The sequence below is a fragment of the Salvelinus fontinalis genome, unplaced genomic scaffold (genome assembly GCF_029448725.1).
Source record: "Salvelinus fontinalis isolate EN_2023a unplaced genomic scaffold, ASM2944872v1 scaffold_0764, whole genome shotgun sequence".
In the NCBI taxonomy this organism is placed as follows: Eukaryota; Metazoa; Chordata; class Actinopteri; order Salmoniformes; family Salmonidae; genus Salvelinus; species Salvelinus fontinalis.
The window spans coordinates 60,158-74,425 of record NW_026600973.1 but is presented as its reverse complement, the minus strand read 5'-3'; the positions used below and the strand labels follow the sequence as shown (position 1 = coordinate 74,425).

Below are 14,268 nucleotides of genomic sequence, written 5' to 3'. Positions count from 1 at the left end.
CAAAGCAGAGGATAAAGAAAGAACTGGCGTTATTAGCACCACGCTCTAACCAACTGAGCTAACCGGCCACTTGCTACGAAGCGACATTTTTAGGATGCACAGAGCCTCGGCCAGTGCTGGCGCAAGAACTAACAAGTACACCAACAGTATAGCCTGACAAGACTAGACCCTCTTGGTTGCTGCTTGTGGCAAATTAACAAGGATGGGGAATTAGCTCAAATGGTAGAGTGCTTGCTTAGCATGCGAGAGGTAGTGGGATCGATGCCCACATTCTCCAAAATAACACATTTTGTTGTGGATCCAAGAACGTTCCAGTTCACACTTCATGCAGCTTTGTCTAACAACAACCAACTGTCATGTAACAATGAAAAGCAACTTTCATGTAACACTGATGTCACAATGTCGGATGTAAAAGAATGACACGACTAACTTTCCGAGGAGCTGTAGGCACACACAATTGATGCCCACAAAAAAAGCTGTGCGAAGTTTCCTTGTAGGCAAAGCAGAGGATAAAGATTGAACGACAACTAATGCCGAAACCCGGGATCAAACCAGGGACCTTTAGATCTTCAGTCTAACGCTCTCCCAACTGAGCTATTTCGGCACGTCAATAATATTAATTATGTGGCACACTTGACCATACACATGCAAGTGACTCATGATTTTGACACTCAAAATGTACCTCATGGCCAGTACGGGGATCGAACCCACGACCTTGGCGTTATTAGCACCACGCTCTAACCAACTGAGCTAACCGGCCGCTTGATACGAAGCGACATTTTTAGGATGCACAGAGCCTCGGCCAGTGCTGGCGCAAGAACTAACAAGTACACCAACAGTATAGCCTGACAAGACTAGACCCTCTTGGTTGCTCCCTGTGGCAAATCAACAAGGATGGGGAATTAGCTCAAATGGTAGAGTGCTTGCTTAGCATGCGAGAGGTAGTGGGATCATTGCCCACATTCTCAAAAATAACACATTATGTTGTGGATCCAAGAACCTTCCAGTTCACACTTCATGCAGCTTTGTCTAACAACAACCTACTGTCATGTAACAACGACAAGCAACTTTCATGTAACACTGATGTCACAATGTCCTGATGAAAAAGAATGACCTCACTAACTTTCAGAGGAGCAGTAGGCACACACAGTTGATGACCACAAACAAAGCTGTGGGAAGTTTCCTTGAAGCCAAAGCAGAGGATAAAGATAGAACTGGCGTTATTAGCACCACGCTCTAACCAACTGAGCTAACTGGCCGCTTGCTACGAAGCGACATTTTTAGGATGCACAGAGCCTCGGCCAGTGCTGGCGCAAGAACTAACAAGTACACCAACAGTATAGCCTGACAAGACTAGACCCTCTTGGTTGCTGCTTGTGGCAAATTAACAAGGATGGGGAATTAGCTCAAATGGTAGAGTGCTTGCTTAGCATGCGAGAGGTAGTGGGATCATTGCCCACATTCTCAAAAATAACACATTATGTTGTGGATCCAAGAACCTTCCAGTTCACACTTCATGCAGCTTTGTCTAACAACAACCTACTGTCATGTAACAACGACAAGCAACTTTCATGTAACACTGATGTCACAATGTCCTGATGAAAAAGAATGACCTCACTAACTTTCAGAGGAGCAGTAGGCACACACAGTTGATGACCACAAACAAAGCTGTGGGAAGTTTCCTTGAAGCCAAAGCAGAGGATAAAGATAGAACTGGTGTTATTAGCACCACGCTCTAACCAACTGAGCTAACTGGCCGCTTGCTACGAAGCGACATTTTTAGGATGCACAGAGCCTCGGCCAGTGCTGGCGCAAGAACTAACAAGTACACCAACAGTATAGCCTGACAAGACTAGACCCTCTTGGTTGCTGCTTGTGGCAAATTAACAAGGATGGGGAATTAGCTCAAATGGTAGAGTGCTTGCTTAGCATGCGAGAGGTAGTGGGATCGATGCCCACATTCTCCAAAATAACACATTTTGTTGTGGATCCAAGAACGTTCCAGTTCACACTTCATGCAGCTTTGTCTAACAACAACCAACTGTCATGTAACAATGAAAAGCAACTTTCATGTAACACTGATGTCACAATGTCGGATGTAAAAGAATGACACGACTAACTTTCCGAGGAGCTGTAGGCACACACAATTGATGCCCACAAAAAAAGCTGTGCGAAGTTTCCTTGTAGGCAAAGCAGAGGATAAAGATTGAACGACAACTAATGCCGAAACCCGGGATCAAACCAGGGACCTTTAGATCTTCAGTCTAACGCTCTCCCAACTGAGCTATTTCGGCACGTCCATAATATTAATTATGTGGCACACTTGACCATACACATGCAAGTGACTCATGATTTTGACACTCAAAATGTACCTCATGGCCAGTACGGGGATCGAACCCACGACCTTGGCGTTATTAGCACCACGCTCTAACCACCTGAGCTAACCGGCCGCTTGATACGAAGCGACATTTTTAGGATGCACAGAGCCTCGGCCAGTGCTGGCGCAAGAACTAACAAGTACACCAACAGTATAGCCTGACAAGACTAGACCCTCTTGGTTGCTCCCTGTGGCAAATCAACAAGGATGGGGAATTAGCTCAAATGGTAGAGTGCTTGCTTAGCATGCGAGAGGTAGTGGGATCATTGCCCACATTCTCAAAAATAACACATTATGTTGTGGATCCAAGAACCTTCCAGTTCACACTTCATGCAGCTTTGTCTAACAACAACCTACTGTCATGTAACAACGACAAGCAACTTTCATGTAACACTGATGTCACAATGTCCTGATGAAAAAGAATGACCTCACTAACTTTCAGAGGAGCAGTAGGCACACACAGTTGATGACCACAAACAAAGCTGTGGGAAGTTTCCTTGAAGCCAAAGCAGAGGATAAAGATAGAACTGGCGTTATTAGCACCACGCTCTAACCAACTGAGCTAACCGGCCGCTTGGTAAAAAAAGTCATTTTTAGGATGCACAGAGCCTCGGCCAGTGCTGGCGAAAAAACGAACAAGTACATCAACAGTATAGCCTGACAAGACTAGACCCTCTTGGTTGCTCCTTGTGGCAAATCAACAAGGATGGGGAATTAGCTCAAATGGTAGAGTGCTTGCTTAGCATGCGAGAGGTAGTGGGATCGATGCACACATTCTCCAAAATAATACATTTTGTTGTGGATCCAAGAACGTTCCAGTTCACACTTCATGCAGCTTTGTCTAACAACAACCAACTGTCAAGTAACAATGACAAGCAACTTTCATGTAACACTGATGTCACAATGTCGGATGTAAAAGAATGACACGACTAACTTTCCGAGGAGCTGTAGGCACACACAATTGATACCCACAAAAAAAGCTGTGCGAAGTTTCCTTGTAGGCAAAGCAGAGGATAAAGATTGAACGACAACTAATGCCGAAACCCGGGATCGAACCAGTGACCTTTAGATCTTCAGTCTAACGCTCTCCCAACTGAGCTATTTCGGCACGTCACTAATATTAATTATGTGGCACACTTGACCATACACATGCAAGTGACTCCTGATTTTGACACTCAAAATGTACCTCATGGCCAGTACGGGGATCGAACCCACGACCTTGGCATTATTAGCACCACGCTCTAACCAACTGAGCTAACCGGCCGCTTGCTACGAACCGACATTTTTAGGATGCACAGAGCCTCGGCCAGTGCTGGCGCAAGAACTAACAAGTACACCAACAGTATAGCCTGACAAGACTAGACCCTCTTGGTTGCTGCTTGTGGCAAATTAACAAGGATGGGGAATTAGCTCAAATGGTAGAGTGCTTGCTTAGCATGCGAGAGGTAGTGGGATCGATGCCCACATTCTCCAAAATAACACATTTTGTTGTGGATCCAAGAACGTTCCAGTTCACACTTCATGCAGCTTTGTCTAACAACAACCAACTGTCATGTAACAATGAAAAGCAACTTTCATGTAACACTGATGTCACAATGTCGGATGTAAAAGAATGACACGACTAACTTTCCGAGGAGCTGTAGGCACACACAATTGATGCCCACAAAAAAAGCTGTGCGAAGTTTCCTTGTAGGCAAAGCAGAGGATAAAGATTGAACGACAACTAATGCCGAAACCCGGGATCAAACCAGGGACCTTTAGATCTTCAGTCTAACGCTCTCCCAACTGAGCTATTTCGGCACGTCAATAGTTTTAATTATGTGGCACACTTGACCATTCACATGCAAGTGACTCATGATTTTGACACTCAAAATGTACCTCATGGCCAGTACAGGGATCGAACCTACGACCTTGGCGTTATTAGCACCACGCTCTAACCAACTGAGCTAACCGGCCGGTTGCTACGAAGAGACATTTTTAGGATGCACAGAGCCTCGGCCAGTGCTGGCGCAAGAACTAACAAGTACACCAACAGTATAGCCTGACAAGACTAGACCCTCTTGGTTGCTCCTTGTGGCAAATCAACAAGGATGGGGAATTAGCTCAAATGATAGAGTGCTTGCTTAGCATGCGAGAGGTAGTGGGATCATTGCCCACATTCTCCAAAATAACACATTATGTTGTGGATTGTTGATGACACAAGTTTACTGGAGAACTGAGACGAAGTAGAGACTCTGGACAGGGTGGATATTCGTATAATAAAAAGCAGTTTTATTCAGAGGTAAAGATATCTGATACAAACATGCATGGACTCGTTCATTCAGCTCGTAATGAACCTGCAGACAGAGCCCAGATAACAGAAATACATAGTCATTTTATACAGGACAGAAAGTAGGTTGAGTCTGGTAGATCTGGTTTTCTGGTTGGTCCTGATCAGGTTGTTGTCTTCTCAGATTGGTCCGGATGAGCTGTGCGTCATCCTTCTGAGTCTTGTATCAAAAGTTCTTTGTTACCAATGTTCAGTTAAAACAGGAGATTTAGGTGTGTGCGCAGATGTTCCTATCTAATCGGTGTTTATGAAAGGTTTACGTCAGCCCTCAGTCCTTGGTTATGTGTGTGTCTCATTATCTCGTGGGATGCAGACCCAAGCACTCTTGCTCAAGGCCTTCCCTGCCTTATCAGTGTTTATGAATGTTCTGTGTCAGCCATCTGTCTCTGGTGTGTGTGTGTCTCAGTTTCTGCTTGTGAGTATGTGAGAGAACCTTGTTTAAGAAAGAAGTTAGTTATAACAATGTAATAGCAATATGCTTGTGTTATTTACAATGGTATTTCTTACAGGATCCAAGAACCTTCCAGTTCACACTTCATGCAGCTTTGTCTAACAACAACCTACTGTCATGTAACAACGACAAGCAACTTTCATGTAACACTGATGTCACAATGTCGGATGTAAAAGAATGACACGACTAACTTTCCGAGGAGCTGTAGGCACACACAATTGATGCCCACAAAAAAAGCTGTGCGAAGTTTCCTTGTAGGCAAAGCAGAGGATAAAGATAGAACTGGCGTTATTAGCACCACGCTCTAACCAACTGAGCTAACCGGCCGCTTGGTAAAAAAAGTCATTTTTAGGATGCACAGAGCCTCGGCCAGTGCTGGCGAAAAAACGAACAAGTACATCAACAGTATAGCCTGACAAGACTAGACCCTCTTGGTTGCTCCTTGTGGCAAATCAACAAGGATGGGGAATTAGCTCAAATGGTAGAGTGCTTGCTTAGCATGCGAGAGGTAGTGGGATCGATGCACACATTCTCCAAAATAATACATTTTGTTGTGGATCCAAGAACGTTCCAGTTCACACTTCATGCAGCTTTGTCTAACAACAACCAACTGTCAAGTAACAATGACAAGCAACTTTCATGTAACACTGATGTCACAATGTCGGATGTAAAAGAATGACACGACTAACTTTCCGAGGAGCTGTAGGCACACACAATTGATGCCCACAAAAAAAGCTGTGCGAAGTTTCCTTGTAGGCAAAGCAGAGGATAAAGATTGAACGACAACTAATGCCGAAACCCGGGATCGAACCAGTGACCTTTTGATCTTCAGTCTAACGCTCTCCCAACTGAGCTATTTCGGCACGTCACTAATATTAATTATGTGGCACACTTGACCATACACATGCAAGTGACTCCTGATTTTGACACTCAAAATGTACCTCATGGCCAGTACGGGGATCGAACCCACGACCTTGGCATTATTAGCACCACGCTCTAACCAACTGAGCTAACCGGCCGCTTGCTAAGAACCGACATTTTTAGGATGCACAGAGCCTCGGCCAGTGCTGGCGCAAGAACTAACAAGTACACCAACAGTATAGCCTGACAAGACTAGACCCTCTTGGTTGCTGCTTGTGGCAAATTAACAAGGATGGGGAATTAGCTCAAATGGTAGAGTGCTTGCTTAGCATGCGAGAGGTAGTGGGATCGATGCCCACATTCTCCAAAATAACACATTTTGTTGTGGATCCAAGAACGTTCCAGTTCACACTTCATGCAGCTTTGGCTAACAACAACCAACTGTCATGTAACAATGAAAAGCAACTTTCATGTAACACTGATGTCACAATGTCGGATGTAAAAGAATGACACGACTAACTTTCCGAGGAGCTGTAGGCACACACAATTGATGCCCACAAAAAAAGCTGTGCGAAGTTTCCTTGTAGGCAAAGCAGAGGATAAAGATTGAACGACAACTAATGCCGAAACCCGGGATCAAACCAGGGACCTTTAGATCTTTAGTCTAACGCTCTCCCAACTGAGCTATTTCGGCACGTCACTAGTTTTAATTATGTGGCACACTTGACCATTCACATGCAAGTGACTCATGATTTTGACACTCAAAATGTACCTCATGGCCAGTACAGGGATCGAACCTACGACCTTGGCGTTATTAGCACCACGCTCTAACCAACTGAGCTAACCGGCCGGTTGCTACGAAGAGACATTTTTAGGATGCACAGAGCCTCGGCCAGTGCTGGCGCAAGAACTAACAAGTACACCAACAGTATAGCCTGACAAGACTAGACCCTCTTGGTTGCTCCTTGTGGCAAATCAACAAGGATGGGGAATTAGCTCAAATGATAGAGTGCTTGCTTAGCATGCGAGAGGTAGTGGGATCATTGCCCACATTCTCCAAAATAACACATTATGTTGTGGATTGTTGATGACACAAGTTTACTGGAGAACTGAGACGAAGTAGAGACTCTGGACAGGGTGGATATTCGTATAATAAAAAGCAGTTTTATTCAGAGGTAAAGATATCTGATACAAACATGCATGGACTCGTTCATTCAGCTCGTAATGAACCTGCAGACAGAGCCCAGATAACAGAAATACATAGTCATTTTATACAGGACAGAAAGTAGGTTGAGTCTGGTAGATCTGGTTTTCTGGTTGGTCCTGATCAGGTTGTTGTCTTCTCAGATTGGTCCGGATGAGCTGTGCGTCATCCTTCTGAGTCTTGTATCAAAAGTTCTTTGTTACCAATGTTCAGTTAAAACAGGAGATTTAGGTGTGTGCGCAGATGTTCCTATCTAATCGGTGTTTATGAAAGGTTTACGTCAGCCCTCAGTCCTTGGTTATGTGTGTGTCTCATTATCTCGTGGGATGCAGACCCAAGCACTCTTGCTCAAGGCCTTCCCTGCCTTATCAGTGTTTATGAATGTTCTGTGTCAGCCATCTGTCTCTGGTGTGTGTGTGTCTCAGTTTCTGCTTGTGAGTATGTGAGAGAACCTTGTTTAAGAAAGAAGTTAGTTATAACAATGTAATAGCAATATGCTTGTGTTATTTACAATGGTATTTCTTACAGGATCCAAGAACCTTCCAGTTCACACTTCATGCAGCTTTGTCTAACAACAACCTACTGTCATGTAACAACGACAAGCAACTTTCATGTAACACTGATGTCACAATGTCGGATGTAAAAGAATGACACGACTAACTTTCCGAGGAGCTGTAGGCACACACAATTGATGCCCACAAAAAAAGCTGTGCGAAGTTTCCTTGTAGGCAAAGCAGAGGATAAAGATAGAACTGGCGTTATTAGCACCACGCTCTAACCAACTGAGCTAACCGGCCGCTTGGTAAAAAAAGTCATTTTTAGGATGCACAGAGCCTCGGCCAGTGCTGGCGAAAAAACGAACAAGTACATCAACAGTATAGCCTGACAAGACTAGACCCTCTTGGTTGCTCCTTGTGGCAAATCAACAAGGATGGGGAATTAGCTCAAATGGTAGAGTGCTTGCTTAGCATGCGAGAGGTAGTGGGATCGATGCACACATTCTCCAAAATAATACATTTTGTTGTGGATCCAAGAACGTTCCAGTTCACACTTCATGCAGCTTTGTCTAACAACAACCAACTGTCAAGTAACAATGACAAGCAACTTTCATGTAACACTGATGTCACAATGTCGGATGTAAAAGAATGACACGACTAACTTTCCGAGGAGCTGTAGGCACACACAATTGATGCCCACAAAAAAAGCTGTGCGAAGTTTCCTTGTAGGCAAAGCAGAGGATAAAGATTGAACGACAACTAATGCCGAAACCCGGGATCGAACCAGTGACCTTTAGATCTTCAGTCTAACGCTCTCCCAACTGAGCTATTTCGGCACGTCACTAATATTAATTATGTGGCACACTTGACCATACACATGCAAGTGACTCCTGATTTTGACACTCAAAATGTACCTCATGGCCAGTAAGGGGATCGAACCCACGACCTTGGCGTTATTAGCACCACGCTCTAACCAATTGAGCTAACCGGCCGCTTGCTACGAACCGACATTTTTAGGATGCACAGAGCCTCGGCCAGTGCTGGCGCAAGAACTAACAAGTACACCAACAGTATAGCCTGACAAGACTAGACCCTCTTGGTTGCTCCTTGTGGCAAATCAACAAGGATGGGGAATTAGCTCAAATGGTAGAGTGCTTGCTTAGCATGCGAGAGGTAGTGGGATCATTGCCCACATTCTCAAAAATAACACATTATGTTGTGGATCCAAGAACCTTCCAGTTCACACTTCATGCAGGTTTGTCTAACAACAACCTACTGTCATGTAACAACGACAAGCAACTTTCATGTAACACTGATGTCACAATGTCGGATGAAAAAGAATGACCTCACTAACTTTCAGAGGAGCAGTAGGCACACACAATTGATGACCACAAACAAAGCTGTGGGAAGTTTCCTTGAAGCCAAAGCAGAGGATAAAGATAGAACTGGCGTTATTAGCACCACGCTCTAACCAACTGAGCTAACCGGCCGGTTGCTACAAAGAGACATTTTTAGGATGCACAGAGCCTCGGCCAGTGCTGGCGCAAGAACTAACAAGTACACCAACAGTATAGCCTGACAAGACTAGACCCTCTTGGTTGCTCCTTGTGGCAAATCAACAAGGATGGGGAATTAGCTCAAATGATAGAGTGCTTGCTTAGCATGCGAGAGGTAGTGGGATCATTGCCCACATTCTCCAAAATAACACATTATGTTGTGGATTGTTGATGACACAAGTTTACTGGAGAACTGAGACGAAGTAGAGACTCTGGACAGGGTGGATATTCGTATAATAAAAAGCAGTTTTATTCAGAGGTAAAGATATCTGATACAAACATGCATGGACTCGTTCATTCAGCTCGTAATGAACCTGCAGACAGAGCCCAGATAACAGAAATACATAGTCATTTTATACAGGACAGAAAGTAGGTTGAGTCTGGTAGATCTGGTTTTCTGGTTGGTCCTGATCAGGTTGTTGTCTTCTCAGATTGGTCCGGATGAGCTGTGCGTCATCCTTCTGAGTCTTGTATCAAAAGTTCTTTGTTACCAATGTTCAGTTAAAACAGGAGATTTAGGTGTGTGCGCAGATGTTCCTATCTAATCGGTGTTTATGAAAGGTTTACGTCAGCCCTCAGTCCTTGGTTATGTGTGTGTCTCATTATCTCGTGGGATGCAGACCCAAGCACTCTTGCTCAAGGCCTTCCCTGCCTTATCAGTGTTTATGAATGTTCTGTGTCAGCCATCTGTCTCTGGTGTGTGTGTGTCTCAGTTTCTGCTTGTGAGTATGTGAGAGAACCTTGTTTAAGAAAGAAGTTAGTTATAACAATGTAATAGCAATATGCTTGTGTTATTTACAATGGTATTTCTTACAGGATCCAAGAACCTTCCAGTTCACACTTCATGCAGCTTTGTCTAACAACAACCTACTGTCATGTAACAACGACAAGCAACTTTCATGTAACACTGATGTCACAATGTCGGATGTAAAAGAATGACACGACTAACTTTCCGAGGAGCTGTAGGCACACACAATTGATGCCCACAAAAAAAGCTGTGCGAAGTTTCCTTGTAGGCAAAGCAGAGGATAAAGATAGAACTGGCGTTATTAGCACCACGCTCTAACCAACTGAGCTAACCGGCCGCTTGGTAAAAAAAGTCATTTTTAGGATGCACAGAGCCTCGGCCAGTGCTGGCGAAAAAACGAACAAGTACATCAACAGTATAGCCTGACAAGACTAGACCCTCTTGGTTGCTCCTTGTGGCAAATCAACAAGGATGGGGAATTAGCTCAAATGGTAGAGTGCTTGCTTAGCATGCGAGAGGTAGTGGGATCGATGCACACATTCTCCAAAATAATACATTTTGTTGTGGATCCAAGAACGTTCCAGTTCACACTTCATGCAGCTTTGTCTAACAACAACCAACTGTCAAGTAACAATGACAAGCAACTTTCATGTAACACTGATGTCACAATGTCGGATGTAAAAGAATGACACGACTAACTTTCCGAGGAGCTGTAGGCACACACAATTGATGCCCACAAAAAAAGCTGTGCGAAGTTTCCTTGTAGGCAAAGCAGAGGATAAAGATTGAACGACAACTAATGCCGAAACCCGGGATCGAACCAGGGACCTTTAGATCTTCAGTCTAACGCTCTCCCAACTGAGCTATTTCGGCACGTCACTAATATTAATTATGTGGCACACTTGACCATACACATGCAAGTGACTCCTGATTTTGACACTCAAAATGTACCTCATGGCCAGTACGGGGATCGAACCCACGACCTTGGCGTTATTAGCACCACGCTCTAACCAACTGAGCTAACCGGCCGCTTGCTACGAACCGACATTTTTAGGATGCACAGAGCCTCGGCCAGTGCTGGCGCAAGAACTAACAAGTACACCAACAGTATAGCCTGACAAGACTAGACCCTCTTGGTTGCTCCTTGTGGCAAATCAACAAGGATGGGGAATTAGCTCAAATGATAGAGTGCTTGCTTAGCATGCGAGAGGTAGTGGGATCATTGCCCACATTCTCAAAAATAACACATTATGTTGTGGATCCAAGAACCTTCCAGTTCACACTTCATGCAGCTTTGTCTAACAACAACCTACTGTCATGTAACAACGACAAGCAACTTTCATGTAACACTGATGTCACAATGTCGGATGAAAAAGAATGACCTCACTAACTTTCAGAGGAGCAGTAGGCACACACAGTTGATGACCACAAACAAAGCTGTGGGAAGTTTCCTTGAAGCCAAAGCAGAGGATAAAGATAGAACTGGCGTTATTAGCACCACGCTCTAACCAACTGAGCTAACCGGCCGCTTGCTACGAAGCGACATTTTTAGGATGCACAGAGCCTCGGCCAGTGCTGGCGCAAGAACTAACAAGTACACCAACAGTATAGCCTGACAAGACTAGACCCTCTTGGTTGCTGCTTGTGGCAAATTAACAAGGATGGGGAATTAGCTCAAATGGTAGAGTGCTTGCTTAGCATGCGAGAGGTAGTGGGATCGATGCCCACATTCTCCAAAATAACACATTTTGTTGTGGATCCAAGAACGTTCCAGTTCACACTTCATGCAGCTTTGTCTAACAACAACCAACTGTCATGTAACAATGAAAAGCAACTTTCATGTAACACTGATGTCATAATGTCGGATGTAAAAGAATGACACGACTAACTTTCCGAGGAGCTGTAGGCACACACAATTGATGCCCACAAAAAAAGCTGTGCGAAGTTTCCTTGTAGGCAAAGCAGAGGATAAAAATTGAACGACAACTAATGCCGAAACCCGGGATCGAACCAGGGACCTTTAGATCTTCAGTCTAACGCTCTCCCAACTGAGCTATTTCGGCACGTCACTAATTTTAATTATGTGGCACACTTGACCATTCACATGCAAGTGACTCATGATTTTGACACTCAAAATGTACCTCATGGCCAGTACAGGGATCGAACCTACGACCTTGGCGTTATTAGCACCACGCTCTAACCAACTTAGCTAACCGGCCGGTTGCTACAAAGAGACATTTTTAGGATGCACAGAGCCTCGGCCAGTGCTGGCGCAAGAACTAACAAGTACACCAACAGTATAGCCTGACAAGACTAGACCCTCTTGGTTGCTCCTTGTGGCAAATCAACAAGGATGGGGAATTAGCTCAAATGATAGAGTGCTTGCTTAGCATGCGAGAGGTAGTGGGATCATTGCCCACATTCTCCAAAATAACACATTATGTTGTGGATTGTTGATGACACAAGTTTACTGGAGAACTGAGACGAAGTAGAGACTCTGGACAGGGTGGATATTCGTATAATAAAAAGCAGTTTTATTCAGAGGTAAAGATATCTGATACAAACATGCATGGACTCGTTCATTCAGCTCGTAATGAACCTGCAGACAGAGCCCAGATAACAGAAATACATAGTCATTTTATACAGGACAGAAAGTAGGTTGAGTCTGGTAGATCTGGTTTTCTGGTTGGTCCTGATCAGGTTGTTGTCTTCTCAGATTGGTCCGGATGAGCTGTGCGTCATCCTTCTGAGTCTTGTATCAAAAGTTCTTTGTTACCAATGTTCAGTTAAAACAGGAGATTTAGGTGTGTGCGCAGATGTTCCTATCTAATCGGTGTTTATGAAAGGTTTACGTCAGCCCTCAGTCCTTGGTTATGTGTGTGTCTCATTATCTCGTGGGATGCAGACCCAAGCACTCTTGCTCAAGGCCTTCCCTGCCTTATCAGTGTTTATGAATGTTCTGTGTCAGCCATCTGTCTCTGGTGTGTGTGTGTCTCAGTTTCTGCTTGTGAGTATGTGAGAGAACCTTGTTTAAGAAAGAAGTTAGTTATAACAATGTAATAGCAATATGCTTGTGTTATTTACAATGGTATTTCTTACAGGATCCAAGAACCTTCCAGTTCACACTTCATGCAGCTTTGTCTAACAACAACCTACTGTCATGTAACAACGACAAGCAACTTTCATGTAACACTGATGTCACAATGTCGGATGTAAAAGAATGACACGACTAACTTTCCGAGGAGCTGTAGGCACACACAATTGATGCCCACAAAAAAAGCTGTGCGAAGTTTCCTTGTAGGCAAAGCAGAGGATAAAGATAGAACTGGCGTTATTAGCACCACGCTCTAACCAACTGAGCTAACCGGCCGCTTGGTAAAAAAAGTCATTTTTAGGATGCACAGAGCCTCGGCCAGTGCTGGCGAAAAAACGAACAAGTACATCAACAGTATAGCCTGACAAGACTAGACCCTCTTGGTTGCTCCTTGTGGCAAATCAACAAGGATGGGGAATTAGCTCAAATGGTAGAGTGCTTGCTTAGCATGCGAGAGGTAGTGGGATCGATGCACACATTCTCCAAAATAATACATTTTGTTGTGGATCCAAGAACGTTCCAGTTCACACTTCATGCAGCTTTGTCTAACAACAACCAACTGTCAAGTAACAATGACAAGCAACTTTCATGTAACACTGATGTCACAATGTCGGATGTAAAAGAATGACACGACTAACTTTCCGAGGAGCTGTAGGCACACACAATTGATGCCCACAAAAAAAGCTGTGCGAAGTTTCCTTGTAGGCAAAGCAGAGGATAAAGATTGAACGACAACTAATGCCGAAACCCGGGATCGAACCAGGGACCTTTAGATCTTCAGTCTAACGCTCTCCCAACTGAGCTATTTCGGCACGTCACTAATATTAATTATGTGGCACACTTGACCATACACATGCAAGTGACTCCTGATTTTGACACTCAAAATGTACCTCATGGCCAGTACGGGGATCGAACCCACGACCTTGGCGTTATTAGCACCACGCTCTAACCAACTGAGCTAACCGGCCGCTTGCTACGAACCGACATTTTTAGGATGCACAGAGCCTCGGCCAGTGCTGGCGCAAGAACTAACAAGTACACCAACAGTATAGCCTGACAAGACTAGACCCTCTTGGTTGCTCCTTGTGGCAAATCAACAAGGATGGGGAATTAGCTCAAATGATAGAGTGCTTGCTTAGCATGCGAGAGGT

The 14,268-nt window shown here is 44.3% G+C and overlaps 18 non-coding genes across 18 annotated transcripts; all 18 read right to left on the bottom strand.

Moving 5' to 3' along the window:
• Positions 1-531: 531 nt before the first annotated feature.
• Positions 532-604, bottom strand: trnaf-gaa (transfer RNA phenylalanine (anticodon GAA)). Its single transcript has one exon. It is a non-coding gene; the product is annotated as a tRNA-Phe (tRNA).
• Positions 605-686: 82 nt separating this feature from the next.
• On the bottom strand, positions 687-760 carry trnai-aau (transfer RNA isoleucine (anticodon AAU)). The gene has a single exon. It is a non-coding gene; the product is annotated as a tRNA-Ile (tRNA).
• A 1,461-nt stretch (positions 761-2,221) lies between these two features.
• On the bottom strand, positions 2,222-2,294 carry trnaf-gaa (transfer RNA phenylalanine (anticodon GAA)). Its single transcript has one exon. It is a non-coding gene; the product is annotated as a tRNA-Phe (tRNA).
• An 82-nt stretch (positions 2,295-2,376) lies between these two features.
• trnai-aau (transfer RNA isoleucine (anticodon AAU)) lies at positions 2,377-2,450 on the bottom strand. The gene has a single exon. It is a non-coding gene; the product is annotated as a tRNA-Ile (tRNA).
• Positions 2,451-3,412: 962 nt separating this feature from the next.
• trnaf-gaa (transfer RNA phenylalanine (anticodon GAA)) lies at positions 3,413-3,485 on the bottom strand. The gene has a single exon. It is a non-coding gene; the product is annotated as a tRNA-Phe (tRNA).
• An 82-nt stretch (positions 3,486-3,567) lies between these two features.
• On the bottom strand, positions 3,568-3,641 carry trnai-aau (transfer RNA isoleucine (anticodon AAU)). The gene has a single exon. It is a non-coding gene; the product is annotated as a tRNA-Ile (tRNA).
• Positions 3,642-4,104: 463 nt separating this feature from the next.
• On the bottom strand, positions 4,105-4,177 carry trnaf-gaa (transfer RNA phenylalanine (anticodon GAA)). The gene has a single exon. It is a non-coding gene; the product is annotated as a tRNA-Phe (tRNA).
• Positions 4,178-4,259: 82 nt separating this feature from the next.
• On the bottom strand, positions 4,260-4,333 carry trnai-aau (transfer RNA isoleucine (anticodon AAU)). Its single transcript has one exon. It is a non-coding gene; the product is annotated as a tRNA-Ile (tRNA).
• Positions 4,334-6,102: 1,769 nt separating this feature from the next.
• Positions 6,103-6,176, bottom strand: trnai-aau (transfer RNA isoleucine (anticodon AAU)). The gene has a single exon. It is a non-coding gene; the product is annotated as a tRNA-Ile (tRNA).
• Positions 6,177-6,639: 463 nt separating this feature from the next.
• On the bottom strand, positions 6,640-6,712 carry trnaf-aaa (transfer RNA phenylalanine (anticodon AAA)). Its single transcript has one exon. It is a non-coding gene; the product is annotated as a tRNA-Phe (tRNA).
• Positions 6,713-6,794: 82 nt separating this feature from the next.
• Positions 6,795-6,868, bottom strand: trnai-aau (transfer RNA isoleucine (anticodon AAU)). The gene has a single exon. It is a non-coding gene; the product is annotated as a tRNA-Ile (tRNA).
• A 1,614-nt stretch (positions 6,869-8,482) lies between these two features.
• trnaf-gaa (transfer RNA phenylalanine (anticodon GAA)) lies at positions 8,483-8,555 on the bottom strand. Its single transcript has one exon. It is a non-coding gene; the product is annotated as a tRNA-Phe (tRNA).
• An 82-nt stretch (positions 8,556-8,637) lies between these two features.
• trnai-aau (transfer RNA isoleucine (anticodon AAU)) lies at positions 8,638-8,711 on the bottom strand. Its single transcript has one exon. It is a non-coding gene; the product is annotated as a tRNA-Ile (tRNA).
• Positions 8,712-10,823: 2,112 nt separating this feature from the next.
• Positions 10,824-10,896, bottom strand: trnaf-gaa (transfer RNA phenylalanine (anticodon GAA)). Its single transcript has one exon. It is a non-coding gene; the product is annotated as a tRNA-Phe (tRNA).
• Positions 10,897-10,978: 82 nt separating this feature from the next.
• Positions 10,979-11,052, bottom strand: trnai-aau (transfer RNA isoleucine (anticodon AAU)). The gene has a single exon. It is a non-coding gene; the product is annotated as a tRNA-Ile (tRNA).
• Positions 11,053-12,013: 961 nt separating this feature from the next.
• Positions 12,014-12,086, bottom strand: trnaf-gaa (transfer RNA phenylalanine (anticodon GAA)). Its single transcript has one exon. It is a non-coding gene; the product is annotated as a tRNA-Phe (tRNA).
• Positions 12,087-13,856: 1,770 nt separating this feature from the next.
• trnaf-gaa (transfer RNA phenylalanine (anticodon GAA)) lies at positions 13,857-13,929 on the bottom strand. Its single transcript has one exon. It is a non-coding gene; the product is annotated as a tRNA-Phe (tRNA).
• Positions 13,930-14,011: 82 nt separating this feature from the next.
• On the bottom strand, positions 14,012-14,085 carry trnai-aau (transfer RNA isoleucine (anticodon AAU)). The gene has a single exon. It is a non-coding gene; the product is annotated as a tRNA-Ile (tRNA).
• Between the last annotated feature and the right edge of the window lie 183 nt (positions 14,086-14,268).